This window comes from Astatotilapia calliptera, chromosome 3, assembly GCF_964374335.1.
Source record: "Astatotilapia calliptera chromosome 3, fAstCal68.1, whole genome shotgun sequence".
Taxonomy (NCBI): domain Eukaryota; kingdom Metazoa; phylum Chordata; class Actinopteri; order Cichliformes; family Cichlidae; genus Astatotilapia; species Astatotilapia calliptera.
In genome coordinates this window covers 13,159,412-13,172,829 of record NC_137424.1, presented here as the reverse complement: position 1 = coordinate 13,172,829, position 13,418 = coordinate 13,159,412, and the positions used below count along the sequence as shown (strand labels likewise).

The window sequence follows — 13,418 nt, the reverse complement described above, 5'->3', positions numbered from 1 at the left end:
CAGCTGTTTCCTGTCAGTAACAGTCCTCTTAGATTAGAGTTCAGCTTTTTACAGGAAAACAAATGTCCCTGAATGCAACAGTGAGACACAGTCTGCCTGTGTGGCTGTGATAGCTGCCGTTAGGAGCGCTCATGTGTTTGCAGTTAGACGAGGAGATGTTACCATCATGGACACGTTAACAAATCCTGCAGCATCACGTGGCACAAACACTTTGTGTTCCTGTCATCTGCAAGCAACAGGAAGTTCATTAATAAAGGTGGGATGGAGACGTGACTGTGATGGTTCTCCTTCATCCAGCTGTTACACACATCTGGGCTCACACGACGAGCCTTTGTCTAATACAGCAGCTGCTCTCTGAACACTTTTCTGAAGAGGAGCTGCACAAACCTTTGTTTGCTTTCTAGAGCAGCGTATCAAAGTCAAACTACCCACTGCTAGCAGCTGTTTCTATCATAGTTTAGGATCCAGATGTGTGAGGTCTAGATTTACACCTCTGATTAAAATACATAGTTAAAAACAGCCAATTGAGTCCAAATGTGTCTTAAACCAGATAAACTGACAGTTACAGCTGAGCCTGTGTGTCCTTGGAGACACTGCTCTGCTACAGAGATGCATTTTAGAAACCAGGAAACATCAAAATCATTTAAATCAGAGAGTTCTTGTTACTAACAGCTCACCTCTCTGCAGCAGACACAGGCTGGGATTTAAAATCAATGCCTCGATGATTGGATCAGTCACTCTGTAAGGACATAGAGCTGGGTCGAGGTCCAGGTTTGAGTCTCTGATGGATCCTGAAAAAGTTATAAATCTTCAGTAAAATTCTCATCACATATCAGCTGATATTATTGGTGTTAGCTTACCTTTTCTCAGCTGACTGTCTTTGCTCAAATCTCTTAATGACATCTTTGACTGAGTTACTTTCACAGGACACAGAGCTGGGTGGAGGTCCAGGCTGGTTCCTGTGAATAATGATGGAGCAGTGATGTGAGTGCTGAGCTGTGACATGGAGAAGAGTCATGGACAGTTAGAGATGGTCATCTCACCTCTGAGCTTTGGTCTGGCTCTCATGTTCCCCACACAGAGTGCTTTTAGAGGGAGGGACTCCCTCCTCTCTGTCCTCACACTGATCCATGCTGCTCAATTCACATCAGCTCACACACACTTTCTACCTTCACCTGCAGAGGAAACACAAATCATTCATGTGCACATCAACTGAGAGCTGCAGAGGTCGTGTCTGATGTGTTGGACTAACATCCATCTGAGACGCAGCTTTCATCAGTTCACTACAAAAAGTGTCACAGAGCCCAGTTCAGCCTCCAAATCCTCCATTACTGTAGTCCTACAAAGCAGCAGGTCAAACATGGCTGCAGAGAGCAGCTTTATGTCAGTAACCATGTCCAGGACCGAGCTGACTGCTTACAGAGTTCATACTCTAACTGCTAGCTGCTCTGCTAGCTAAGCTAACTCAGTAACAGTGACTCTGACAGCAGTTACTGTGGAACAGCGGCCGAGCTCAGGACACATTCAGTGAGTTTAGTCTGAGTCCTGGACTCTGATTCAATGGATTCAATCCAGCTCAGAGTTTCATGTGTTCATCAGAATAAAATACATGTACTAATATAACAGAAGTAATGCTCTGAATGCAGGACTGTAATGGAGGATAAATAAGGTTTTTACAGCCTGAAAGAAACATTCAGTTCATGTATTTGTAGACAGTGAAGCAGTTTTTAATACTGCAGCTGTTTCCTTCACCTGTGTGTGTGTGAGCCACACCTTCATGTGCTGCTTTAGAAATATGTGGTCTGACTGCTCAGGCTGAGTCTAGGAGGAAAGTTCACACGCTGGAGAAAGTTTTGTTCCTAACTTTGTCAGAGTTCGGCTCCAAAGACAAAGAAGACGGAGCTCACAGTCTGTAGATGGTCTTCAGTGTGTGTGAGAAGCACACAGGAGTGTGTTTATGTCAGCAAATCAGTGTGTGTGAAGAGTCTGAGGGAGTGTGTGAATGAGACTCAACACTGAAACCAACAGTCCAAGAAAAGCGTCTGGATTTCTTTAAGTTTAACTTAAAGAAATCCAGACGCTTTTCTTTTTGTCTCCATAATGTCTCCATAATGCTGCAATGTTATCTGCCCCAGAAACACTGTGCAGAAGCTCTGATGGTGACACAGAAAAGTCAAAGTGGAGATACTTCTGTCCACCTTTGATTAGACTCATTATAAAAAGGAAACAAAGTTTGAACACAGTCATGTTTCCAGTTCACTGACTTACATTTATTCCATGGACACTCACTCTAACCTGAAGCACAGCTACAACCCAACATTGTTGAGGCCTCATCTCCTCCTTTCCTGACTGTAGAGGTTAAATATGCAACAACCAACAAATAAAAGAATTTGGTTCATTTCAAAGAAATTCACACGGTGACCAAGTAAAGTAACCGTAGTAAAGGAGACAACATCCCGTTGATGGTGGGATTATTTGAAAGATTTGCTTTAGTCACGTCACCAAATGCAGTTGAACCACCCGTGGATCCATGTTTGACCGTTCTACCACTCTGAGCTCTGCTTTTTAATCATTTTATTATTATCATCATTCATTTATTCATTCTTTGGAGGGGGGCTATTTCCTAATGCCGCCCTAATAAGCTGATGTTCAAGGGGAAACATAACAGAAACTCTTTCAGTGTTATTCATTAATAAATTAACAGATAAACTGTGAAGAAGAAAAAACTGAGATTTAAAGGAGAGAGTGAGAAACTTGATCATCCATCCTCATAATACATGTTTATCAGTATCTGCTGTGACCATACTGCAGTAATAACTACAAGTCTACATTTCTGTGACTGTTGATCAATCACAGCAGGAATCTGAGCTCATCTCTGCACACAGAGCAGCTTCAGCTCTGGGATAAACTGCTCGCTTCACGTCCTTCTCAGCTCACAGACACTCATCCTGATATTTTCCTTTAACATTTGATGGTATAATTCATCTGAGTTTACACTTTATCTGCATGAATACAGAAAAACAGACCCAAACACCAGAAACCATCAGCTTCACCATGTAGAATATATTGTTGTTTCCTTTTAATTCAGAGAAAAACTCTGATTTTGATTTTCTCTGTTCTCTTTGCTGCTGATTCTCTATCTCATCTTCGCTCTCAAACATTTAAAAAGCTGCGAGTCTGCAGCTGAGGGAACACAAACTCAAACTGTCGGAACAGGTTTGATTGTATCTTGCGTTTATTAATTTGGTGATTCATCAAATGTATAACTGTCATAATCTGCTGCTGAGTCTCTTACGCTGATGAAAATGCAGAAAACACAGATCACGAACACCAGTTCAACCAATCACATTCATTCCACTTTGATCTGTGAAAAACTGATGCATTCATCTCTGTTAAAGTGTTGCGTTAGACTGCTATATATTTTTGTGTTCTTTATACTGTAGATTTTCATGTCTCTGGAATAGTTGCAGCAATAAGGATGATTTTCTGTAAAATCATATTGATATGAGCCATGAATTATTCGTAGATGAGCGTTAGATTAGTTTGATGGGTTAACTCAGAGAGCTGAAGATATGGTGGACATGCTGACCTCGCTCCATGGTGTACAGGGCCGTTTACCCTCATGATTAATATTCACAATAAAAAAATGAGGCGAACATCATGAAGTCTGTGTGTGTTTCATAGTGTCGAACCACCTTTGTACAGTTAAACCTAACAGTTACTACATGACGGAAACACCAACGTTATTTCTTTTATGCGTTTATCAGGTCACGCTGATTATTGAACAAAAACCCAAACATCAGCTGTTAATCAAATTTTTTTGCTCTCTCTCCTCCTTAAACATGTTTTTAATGTTAGTTATAATTCAGAATTGGCGACTGGAACACGTATGACACATACGAACATCAGGAGATAAAAACTCGATAAATAAAACCTCAGTAAATGAAGTCAGTGTACAGCGGGGGTTATGGCAGCTGTGTACCGGGACATGCGCTTTGTCGGTGGTAATAACAGCTCGATTGCTTGCGAGGCGAGCGGGTCTGTCCCACACTTTGCCGTGAGCGGGGTTCATATGCCTTTTTCAGGGTCAAATTCAAGCACTTTTTAAGCACTTTCAAGGTCCCTTTTCAAGCTTTTTCATGCACATCAGCCCCCCCGCCAAAAAAGAAAAAAGAATGCATGTTTCAATTCGCATTACCTCAGTAAGACCATGTGAAAATGAAAACAAATCATCCTACGTGAACTTAAATACCTTTGTTCAACTTTTGCTAAGAAATAGAAAAACGCACCACACAAAAATACAGTGGAACCCCGACTTACGAATGCCCCATTTCACGAAAAATTCAAGTTACGAAGGCACTGAATGGCAATATTTCTGCCCGTGTTATGGCAAAATGCCCGAGTAACGAAATCTGCTGGCTCCGATTGGCTGAGCCTACAACGCCCACAATGCCTTCCGAATCATGTGACAACCCCTTGGTTTCCGCACTTGCGCTTCGCTGTTCCACTTGAACGACGAATTGTTGTTCTAGTTAGCAATTAGCCTATAGCCTATCGTTCAGCATCGCCTCACTTAAAACGCGCAACTCAATTACGAAAGACCCTCGGGAATGAATTCATTTTGTAAGTCGGGGTTCCACTGTACTGTACTACCTTATATACATAGTGTATAAACTCTAAATGCCCATTTCAATTAAAAATTAAGATGTGAAAATGTGAACAAAAAAAGAAAGAAATAAGTCTGCTCATCAGATATTGATGCTTCTTTCCTGTGTGACAAGAATTAGGAGACAGATATTTGTTTGTTTTTTAAGTTAATTCCCAATAAAACTGTTTTATTGCTAACTACATTGCTATCTGTATTATTGCTGAAGTCCTAAAGGATCACCTTTAAAGTGTTTGTGCTAATAACATGTACAGTCAGACAGGCATGGAGAGCAGCACTGACTGGGAGGCTTTGAACAGATCAAATAGTTCAATTCAACATATAAGACTTTAAGAATGCACAAGCATCTACTAAAAATCTATTGAATTTGTCATCTGTGATATTATTTTGTACAATTCCAATGTATTTTGTTCATCTCCCTTAAATAAACAGGCAGCCTTAAAGTATGAAATATTCATATACAAACACATATAAATGTGTGAACTGTCTCAGTGGCTGATAGTACCCCACAGGCCTCAGTGTGAGCTTGAAAAGACATTTATAATGTTTAAGTAGTTTAATGTGCAGGTGCTGACGATAAACACATTTTGAATGAAAGCCGGGGAACTTTGGTAGCACAGAAACAAGTGGCTATTCTTTGTGACCATATGGATCACTCATATTACCGTTATTTCAAATACTCCAGAAAGCTGGTGTCCAGGGTGTAACTGGCCGTTTTTGACTACTTTTGATTTGGCCTCTGTATTTCACATTTAAAAACTGTTTATCTTGCTAATCTGTTATTTTCTCATTTTGACAAACTGTATCAGCACAATTTATCTAAGTTCAGACAAAATTGAAAATACGAGTAGAAAGTGATATTTTTGACTGTAAAAACCACAAGCATGTTTAACAAATCATTTTCATAACTTGAAATGCAAACAGAAATTGTACATTTTTAAAATACACAAAAGTTTTGCAGACAACAAAGTTATATTTACCTAAAAATGCAGCTCAGACGCTTTTTATGTAACCATTTCAAACTATTTACAGAACAATCAGGCGCAAGGCAGCCCAGGTGGGGAAATTTTGCTTTTACATTTTGCGACGCATTTTATTTCTCTATCTGATAAGAAAACTATTCAATCAGATAGTTTGTGGTGAGCAATAATAAACAATGGATAATCCGTATACAAACAAATTCAAGCTTTTCTCCTCAACGGAGAGCCTCCCCCGATTGAACAACAACACGTCAACAACATGCTGAGCTGTGACTCTTCTTCCCTCTAAAGTCCTGGTGTTAACACTCACCCTGCATCAGCTTCACCTATTTTTAAATTGTTTTTACTTTTCAAACCGACGGATCATTTGAAGCCAACCATCCAAAAACTGCTTCAGCTGTGTTTGATGTTTATGCTACAGCCTGTTTACCAATATAATCAATATCAGATATCAGAGCAACAGAAACCTCGGTGATCAGGATGCTGGGACTGAGAACAGGAAGTGGCTCAAACGTCACAGTTTCATAACGTCACCCTGAACTCCACTCACGGAGTTTCTGTCGCCATTGTAGTTTTTAAAGTCCCGTGATAAAGGCGGGTCTTTCTGTGAATCCGCACGCTCATTGGCTAATAGCTCGAGATTGACACCTCGTTATCCAATGAGCGTGCGGGAACTTCCGACATAAAGTTGTTTCCTCTGAAAAACCAAAGTCTGATTATTTTTGCCTCCACTGACGGAGCCTGTTGTTCCCGCCACAGAGACACAGTAATGTCAGAGCGGTGTTAACACTCACCCTGCCTCAGCACAGCTCTCACTCTCCTCCTGCTCTCTCACACTAAACGGAGGCTCAGCTAAACTCACTTCCTCTCTACTTACAGGAAACCAGCGCTCAGAGGAGCCGACCGGCCTCACATTTCACCCACAGACACGAACAGCGTGGAATTATTTTATGTCATAAGAAGAAACATATTCATGTTAACACTCACCTGCAAAGGCGTAGATTTGGTTTTGGCATTGGTGGGGACGGATGATTCAACCACCGAACCCTGCCCTGTTTCTTTTGTTCCCCTTTTTGTCTTTGCTTCTTGATAAAAAAGGAGAAGTATACTTGCCTACACAGCAAATTCAAAAGTGTTAAATGTTTTGGTGTTAATAGTCCTCTTGCAAAAGTAGAGTTAATTTTACTCTAAGCAGAGTCACATTCTTTTAATGTAACTCTGAGGTGTAAAATGATAGTAGTTAAAATCGAGTGTTAAAAATGAGTGTTTCTATGTCAAATCTGGAGGTGTTACAATGGAAACATTAACTCTTGACCTCTTAACTCTGAACTCCTAGAGGGGCTATGACACCAACAGAGTAAATTCACAGACTCCGCCCCCAGCACCATAGGCTCCAATCGAAGCTGAAGTGAAGCCGTTTCAGAACATTTTGCTCTACATATTTGAGTTGTTGTTTGCCATGCTTGGCAAGTCATTTTTTCAAAGATTGTTTCAATTATTTCTATTAGCTTTTACTTCTGTGGCTCTTTGGAGTTGAGACAAAGCTGTGTGAAAGGCATTAGCCATGTTGCTTGGTCATAGCATAATATTCTGTTTTAGCTAGCTGAAAGGTATTGTTTGCGGGCAAATACCACAGCCTTGAAAAAAGCTTGCATGTGAATTTTCCGTCAAACCTTTGGTCAAGTACACCTAAAACAATGTCTAGAATGTGAAATGTTGGTATAATGGTGCTGCTTGAAGCCTGAAAACGATCGCCCATAAAAAAAAAAAAAACGAGCAAACAGCAGTAGCAGACGTCCTGACTGGGTTCTACACTCAACAAAAATATAAACGCAACACCTTTGTTACTGCTCCCATTCCCCATGGGATGGACGTAGAGACCTAAAATTCATTCCAGATACACAATATAACCATCCCTCCCAAACAGTGGTCACAAATCAGTCCAAATGTGTGGTAGTGGGCACATCTGCCATATTGAGATAATCCATCCCACCTCACAGGTGTGCCACATCAGGATGCTGATCTGACATCATGAGTAGTGCACAGGTGTACCTCAGACTGCCCACAACAAAAGGCCACCCTGGAATGTGCAGTTTTTTGCGCTATTGGGGGTCTGGGGACCCAGAACCGGTCAGTATCTGGTGTGACCACCATTTGCCTCATGCAGTGCAACACATCGTCGCATGGAGTCTATCAGATTGTCAATTGTGGCCTGTGGAATGTTGGTCCACTCCACTTCAATGGCTGTGCGAGGTTGTTGGATATTCGTGGGAACTGGTACACGCTGTCGTATACGCCGGTCAAGCACATCCCGAACATGCTCAATGGGTGACATGTCCGGTGAGTATGCTGGCCATGCAAGAACTGGGACATTCTCAGCTGCCATCTGCCCTGAACAATGTGAACCATGATTCATCCGTGAAGCGCACACCTCTCCAACGTGCCAGACGCCATCGAATGTGAGCATTTGCCCACACAAGTCTGTTACGGCGACGAGCTGGAGTCAGGTCAAGACCCCGATGAGGACGACGGGCATGCAGTTGAGCATCCCTGAGACGGTTTCTGACAGTTTTTGCAGAAATTGTTTGGTTGTGCAAACCAATTGTTCCAGCAGCTGTCTGGGTGGCTGGTCTCAGACGATCTTGGAGGTGAACCTGCTGGATGTGGAGGTCCTGGGCTGGTGTGGTTACACGAGGTCTGCGGTTGTGAGGCCGGTTGGATGTGCTGCCATATTCTCTGAAACGCCTGTGGAGACGGCTTATGGTTGAGAAATGAACATTCAATGCACGGGCGACAGATCTGGTTGACATTCCTGCTGTCAGCATGCTAATTGCACGCTCCCTCATTGCTTGTGGCATCTGTGGCATTTTGCTGTGAGACAAAACTGCACATTCCAGGGTGGCCTTTTGTTGTGGGCAGTCTGAGGTACACCTGTGCACTACTCATGATGTCAGATCAGCATCCTGATGTGGCACACCTGTGAGGTGGGATGGATTATCTCAATATGGCAGATGTGCCCACTACCACACATTTGGACTGATTTGTGACCACTGTTTGGGAGGGATGGTTATATTGTGTATCTGGAATGAATTTTAGGTCTCTACGTCCATCCCATGGGGAATGGGAGCAGTAACAAAGGTGTTGCGTTTATATTTTTGTTGAGTGTACGTTAGCATAGATCCCTCCAGAGTTTTGTGCACACGGTTTAAGTAAAAATGAAAAAGGTTGAGGTTTTACATTTAGTTCAGTATTACCTGTTGCCTGTGTCCTTGTCTTTTGGGAAAATACTTTACACAAGTAATGGCTCAAAGAGGATTCCTTTTTTTTTTTTTTTTTACTGTGCTCCAATTGTTTACTGGATTATTTGTGCCATTAATTAGTGTCAACTAATTTTTATTCAATCTCCACACAGGATATGCTTGTGAAGATGGAATATGGGGGAGAGCAGAAGTGCGTTGAAGTTCCACAAAGTGATGAATGAAGGACATGCATATTGTATTGAAGAAATAAGTGATGAGATGCTGTTATTTGCATTTACCATGTCAGACCTTTTGATAAACACAATTCTAATGAAAGTGAGAACATGTACACTGTTACATCTTTCAGAAAATGTTTTGAAATTGTGGTGCACAGTTCAGAATAAATGTTTTTCAAAAACCGTTGCGTCTTTTTAGTAAATGTTTATTTCCAAAAGAAATTTCTAAAAGTTCAGAACAGTAAAATTCCTGCATTTTAGAATGAATTAGAAGATAACTCTTACGTAGTTAAACTAAAATACTCTTTGAGAGTTAATATATAAACTCTTAACACCAAGTGTTAAATTATCAACTCCAGACAGATTTGGTGTTTAACACGAAATCAGAGTTAACGTACCAACTCTCCAAAAAGAGTTAAATTAACACTCTCTGGTGTGGACCCATATAGACACTTTAATAGTGTTGAAATCAAATCCGACAGTGTTAATTTGGACATGCTGGATTTGCTGTGTACATATGCTATTCTACCTGCTTTTAAACAATTTAAAATTACAATTCATAGTTTTATATGTGAAATTTGCAAAGAAGAGTGAGCAAATATTTCCACATCAAGATGTGCCATGCTAATAGGTTCCTACCCAAAAAGACTGATTAGAGTGATAAAAGGCAAAGGTGCTGCAACAAAGTATTAGTTTAAGGGTGTGCATATTTGTGCAACCAGGTTATTTTAAGTTTTTTATTTTCACCTGTGATCGTGTCACCATTACTCTCTGAGCTTTGTGTTGGTTCTTCTGTCACCTGACAAATAGGACATACATGACAATAAGAATAAAATGTGGAGCTGCTTCAGTGTTTCTGTCACTTTGTGCAGATCTTGACTCGTCAGTAATGTTTGTAGGGTGAGTGCATTTTTAAAACAATTTGTGCAAACTGCACTACAAGGCTTTATTTTTATTTATTTGCAAAATCATGACTACCTCGTTATATTTTGTTTCAAAAATGAACCCTATGAATATGTCAGTGCCATTAGGATGAAATTATTGTGTCACCAACATTTTAATGTCAGACATATAATTTTAACAGCCTCTGTAAACTAATATCCTGGCTCGCTCGACGCTGCCGTTTTCTCTGACAGTTTCAATCAAAATTAGAAATGCTGCTCAGAGACTGAGAGAACTAATAGTGCTGCCTGTTGTGCAGTTAGTTTCCAAAACACGTTATTCATGGTTACATACAATTTTAGACTGATGTGGGCCAAAGCCTAGCATAGCCTGTAATGTTATTGTGATGGACACATTTTATGAGTGAGCTTGACTTTAAGTAACTTACAGGTTTCTTTGAAAAACACTTTCTTATATCCAGGTACTTCCTTTTTGCTGCCACCCACCTCTCCTCCTTGCAGGCCCTAGCAGCGCAGGCTTGCCACTGCTAAAACTAAACAGTAGTGGTGTGCGGATCGATACTGAAATATCGATTCTTCCGATACCAGCTATTTATGTTCTAGAATCGATTCTCATATTATAATATCGATATTTTAGTACTCTGGGGTAAATTTGTAGTTTTTCCATTAAAATGAACGCAGTGGAAAGAAACTATATCATTCGGATCGTCTAATTTGGAAGGAACTACTTCCTCTTATGCCTTTCATAGTCATATGTGAAATACGGCTGTATAAATGTGTGGCAGCCCATGCCGTGCACACTCACAACAATGGCTGAGCGCAAACAGAGTCCTGTGAGGACGCGTTTTACCTCCACAAACAGCCCAGACGCGGTTTGTGATATATGTGGCAAGACAGTGAGGTGTTGTGGCAACACCACTGACCTCGTCAAACACCTCGGAGTAAATCACATCACAGAATATGATAAGCTTATGTTGAGGTGAACTGAAGAGGAGGACAGGGACAGGTGCTGCTAGAGCGAGACAGACGTCTCTCGCAGAGTCCTTTAGTGCTGCAGGCAGGCAACATGCTCAAATAGCGCACAATGCCAGCAACGTTTTTATTTCTATATGATTATTCTGCATTATTAAGCAATAAAAACAAGTTGTCTGATGTCCTCTAATCATTATGAAGCAATATGGTTATGTTATTATTACAATTACATAATACAATTGTATATTGTATTATGTAATGCAATGAAACATTAAGTTTTTGTACAGAGTATCGGTATCGGATCAGTATCACAGATACCACCCTGAATTTTACTTGGTATCGGATCGGAAAGGAAATCAGTGGTATCGCACATCACTACTAAACAGAGCTCCCTGAAAAGCACAGCCAATCACATTGGCCATATTTGTCACATGACGTAGGACTCCAGTAGAGAACATAATTTAACTCTTTCTGCACCGCTGGGTGAATGAGACGTTGACAGATTGTTTTTTTCTTTCTTTCTATCGGGTTTGTTTTTCTTTTTTTCGAAGAGATCAAATTATTGGTGGGGACACGTCCCTCCCGTCCATGCAAAATCTACGCCTTTGCTCACCTGCCTCAGCTCCACCTTCCTCCTCCTTCTCCTCTCAACGGAGGCTTTCACTTTCACTACTCCTCCCTAAACACAGAGGATGCTGGGACTTGTAGTTTTTTCCTTCCGGTTCGGTCTTCCTCTTTGTTTTTTTTTTGTGTTTGTGTTCAAGTTATTTCGATCATGTACACATAGGGTTGCCAACTCCCTGAAAAATAAATAAGGGACACCTTGTGGCCAGGGCCGGGCAACCCAGTTGTCTTCACCCTTCCCAGTGTGGTGAATTTTTTAGCTCTTTTTTTGTGTGTGAAATTATTTTTTTAACCATTTGACTTGAATTTGATTTAAGTAGATGCATATTCTTTGTGATATGAACACATGGGAAACAAATGATCATTTAGCCATTTATTTTTAGCTCAAAATGACAACATTAACACAGTAAAACACGTCTCTTTCTTAAACAGAAGCCTGTCATGCTTAACTTTTGAGAATAAAAGTAAATCTTTTTTTAAAAGAACTTTGTCCTGCTTAACTTAAAATTATATAAATTAATAGAAAACAATAGAAAAAAAATATTCTTGTAACTGTGCACATTTAGTGCATTTAGTAAATTGGCTTCAGCTGAGGTATTATTTCAGCTTTTCTAAAGCTAATCAGCTGCTCCTGTTTGTAAACCCGCTTGTTCCCATGATTACGCATCATAACTCATCATCATTATTCATCTGTGTATTACTTTCATGTATTAGTCATCTATTTGTTGTAATCATCTATCCTTCCAGTTGTTTATTACACAAAATAAATTATATTATCACACTTCTGGCCACATAGCGCTGATATTCACTGCACATGCCCATATTAACCTTAACCAGAGGGTTTAAAAAACAAACCAGTGTTTACATACCATATCTGCTTCTGCTGTGGCCTGGTGGACAAAAAAAATGGTTAAGGGTTCCCCGAGCTTTCACGCCCTTCACGTTCTTCATGTGCCCACCATTAGAAGCATGCCTATGGAAAAAGTGCGCCGGCACACAGTGCAGTGCGCTTTAAAGGTGTTATGGTGACCTTTTTCCAGCCAGGTGTTTCCCTTTTCCCATTCCTCCCTGTACTTTTGCAGCCTTTTTTTCTTTCTCTGAGGGAAACAAACATTGCTCGCTCGTCAGGGTGTCACCGCAGCTGCTCACGCTGCTGACGCGCAAACACGTAAACGTCGGTGAAAAAGACGGAGCAGCACGGCTGTGCAGCGTGTGATCTGGACACAAGCGATGGAGGCACAACTTGTAGAACTTTGGAAAGCTCATCCGAGCCTTTTCGATGTGGCATCACAAAATTATCACGACCACAACAACCGTGAAAATAGTTGGATTTACACTGCTGCTCATTCACAGCTGCCTGATTAATGTTTTTCATTAGCAATTTAGCAAAGTTGATGGTGGCGGTTTGTGTGTTTGTGTGAGTGAAAGAAAGAAGGAGAGCGAGCGACAGATTTTCTGTTATAACCTTCATGTTATGGAGGCACAGTGTGAGCACTCAGGGCGCATCAGAGCATCGGGCGGTATAGTGTGAGACCTGCATCGTGACCTACCAACTTATAACCCCTGCGAGTCAATCGTGCAGTTTGAAAATTGCAGTGTCTGCCCAGCTTTAGGTGTACTGTCGTCCGAGACTTGCACCGCAGTGTCGGCGTTTGTTTCCCTGTTGGCCAGGGCTGGACTGGGACAAAAAATTGGCCCGGGCATTTTGACTAGAGACCGGCCCCCCAGGTATTAAAGCCATAAAGCCTTTGAATGAAAACAAACGCTGTTGTGACAATGATGTACAGTCTTGTTGGTAT

At 41.0% G+C, this 13,418-nt stretch overlaps 1 long non-coding RNA gene and 1 pseudogene across 3 annotated transcripts in view; both read right to left on the bottom strand.

Annotated features, from left to right (window-relative positions):
- LOC145425145 (NACHT, LRR and PYD domains-containing protein 12-like) overlaps positions 1-13,418 on the bottom strand; it is a 363,340-nt pseudogene that overhangs the window by 322,239 nt on the left and 27,683 nt on the right. The gene's annotated exons all lie outside the window — the stretch shown is intronic.
- LOC145425175 (uncharacterized) lies at positions 527-6,759 on the bottom strand. 2 transcript variants are annotated; one of them, XR_013905824.1, is made up of 4 exons: positions 6,634-6,759; positions 1,044-1,175; positions 861-959; positions 527-791 (listed from the first exon to the last, which is right to left on the bottom strand). It is a non-coding gene; the product is annotated as an uncharacterized LOC145425175 (long non-coding RNA). The 2 variants fall into 2 exon arrangements; XR_013905825.1 differs by lacking the exon at positions 6,634-6,759 and having other exon boundaries at positions 528-791; positions 1,044-1,349.